At 34.8% G+C, this 2675-nt stretch overlaps 1 long non-coding RNA gene across 1 annotated transcript; it reads right to left on the minus strand.

Annotated features, from left to right (window-relative positions):
• Positions 1-1708: 1708 nt before the first annotated feature.
• Positions 1709-2163, minus strand: LOC126926910 (uncharacterized). Its single transcript, XR_007715013.1, has 2 exons — positions 2098-2163; positions 1709-2007 (listed from the first exon to the last, which is right to left on the minus strand). It is a non-coding gene; the product is annotated as an uncharacterized LOC126926910 (long non-coding RNA).
• Positions 2164-2675: the final 512 nt, after the last annotated feature.

Below are 2675 nucleotides of genomic sequence, written 5' to 3' on the forward strand. Positions count from 1 at the left end.
AAACGACGAAAGGTCACGCGTTAGCCTGCGTTGACAAAACGGTGCCACTTGAGTGGAATCATGCGATTTCTCTTACCGTATCGTCGTTTGATCCTTCTGTCGATTCTAATGGAAAATTGAAATTTCATTTCTGTTGCTTCTTAACAACACGACATAACGAGAAATCGAACGACTCGTTGTTATTTCATTTCGCTCTATCTCCTCGTTTTATTTATACATCTTTCGAAAAGCTATCGTCGATAGCGTTTTTAAACAGTTAACCGCGTTTCATGAATTAAACAGGTCGAGAAAAATGTTAATCTCGGTGTGTTTCATCTGTCGTATAATATAAAACATTACCATTTACCATAAAAATTCCAAATTTTAGTAAGAAGCGCTAAGAATGTTATTTAGTGGTACGTTCGCTTTGTCAGTAAAACTGAAAAATTTGATTTGTTCCTTTGTTATATCGGTTATTCCCTGTACAACGTATTCCTTTTTATAAACTCAGTTGATTATTTTCACCGATATATCGGCTATGCCCGAATTGTTTACGCAATTTTGTCTGCTTGCAAATTGAGTGGATGTTTTACTGCGTGTGTCCGGTATTCCCCGATAACGATCGAAATATAATACAGAAAATATAATGCGATTCAGTTTTTTGGTCGAATGTGTGTTGAATAAATTATCGAATATGCAATTCCACGAACACGAGCTTCGAAAGTTGCTCCACCATCTACGAGTTCGACCGTAAAACCTACGCTTCCTATCAAAAAACATTTCCCCAATTTTATACCAGTTATATCATTGATCGAATCCACTTCACGTTGCTGGTGTTAGATTTGCCAAGTGCCACTTTGTGCGATATTCTGTTTCGAGAAATACCACACTGGGAGGATCCACTGAATTTCTTCTATCTTTTCACATTTTTCTTGTTTACGAATTTTGTTATTTTGTTACAATTTTAACATTTTATGTGGGAAATAATTCATTTTTTCGAAGAAAAATGTAAGCCATCGTCATTTTGGTTTAACGTCGTCGTAAAACTTATAACAGGAACACGTAACACATTTTCTTTGTGTTCGACGTGTATACTCGTCGTCGTTTATTTTTATTTGCATTTTATTCACGTTGATTTCTAAAACTAAATTCCACGGTTAACTGGTTAACAGTACATCGCGCTTCGTGAATATTTCAATTCACTCTTCTATGCTAAGGAATCGCACGAGTCATCTGATGCCGTCATTCGTCTATCATCTGACACGGACGAAGAAAGGAAGAATTTCTCGAGATTTTACGCAGAACGAAAATTTGTTTTTCGATATACGCTACAATTTTGTTTTTCTCATAGAGATTATACGAGAAAGTAAAATGTACTATTGTTCGTTTTATTCCGCGCGATTCTCAACTTTTATAATCTCGCGTAACGTAACAAAGCATTGCAAAAAGAAATAAAAAGGTGGAAAAGTAAAAACTGAAAAATATGTTGCACGTAGAAATTTCTTACGATTTCTCTTCAAACTTTGAAAATTTGGATTCAAATTAACACGATATAGTATCATTTACATGTACAGTTTAGTTGATAACAAACTAACAGCAAACAAAGCAATGTTTATCGATGTTTTACGAAATTTATTTATTACACGACTTATATTTGTGTGACTTTTTCTTCGTAATTTCGTAATTGATTGTTATTCTGGGTGTTTAGATATTTTTCATTCTGTCCACAGTTTCCACTCGGTCGTATCTTCCTTTCGTTAACAAACTTTCTCGAGTTTGAGGAAAATATGAGAGAACCGTTACTTTATATGCAAGTTTCTTTCTTCGAACGTTAAAAGTTCGAAATTTTCTTCAAGCATCAGGAGTATTTTCATTTGTCGAAACGAGGACGAAATTGGGGTATAAAACTTGGCGAGCGCTGCAGCATCGAGAATTAATGATATTGTGCTTCAACTTAATTTATCGCCATGAAAATGCTGGTCTGCACTTAGTCGACCACGAACTTTTACTATTTCGGACTTTTTCCTCCTAATATTTTATATTGGGTTGGCAACTAAGTGGTTGCGGATTTTATCATTAGGTGGCACTGACAAAGTCCGCAATCACTTAGTTGCCAACCCAATATTATCGTTCCATCTGAAACTTCTATTATTTAAAGCATCGTATTAAACCTTGTGTCCGAGTACAATGGTTCCAGTAATATTATACAGGTTGGTTGGTAACTGGTGGTACAAACGGAAAGGGGGTGATTCTACGCGAAAAAGAAGTCGAAAATATAGAATAAAAATTTTTCGTTTGAGGCTTCATTTTCGAGAAAATCGACTTTGAATTTTCGCTCGGTACGCGTGCACTTTATCACGTCTCGTTATAACGGACCTCACTGTACATCGTTGTCTCGATGGATATCATCGCAGTTTAAGTTTGTTTTTGCCGTAACGGAAAATTAGGAATACATAATGAAATAACATGAAGTAATCATAAAGTTTATTATTACAAAAATTGCTGAAAGTGTTGCCCATTCTGTTCAACACATACTTCTGCTCTTCTAATTAAATTTCTATGAACACTTTCTAACGCATTCGTTTGTTTTAAAGTATGAAAGGCTACAATAATCTTTTCTTTCAATTGCTCGAAAATAAAACCTCGAACGAAAAATTTTTATTCTATATTTTCGACTTCTTTTTTCGCGTAGAATC

This window comes from Bombus affinis, unplaced genomic scaffold (assembly GCF_024516045.1).
Source record: "Bombus affinis isolate iyBomAffi1 unplaced genomic scaffold, iyBomAffi1.2 ctg00000059.1, whole genome shotgun sequence".
Classification (NCBI taxonomy): Eukaryota; Metazoa; Arthropoda; class Insecta; order Hymenoptera; family Apidae; genus Bombus; species Bombus affinis.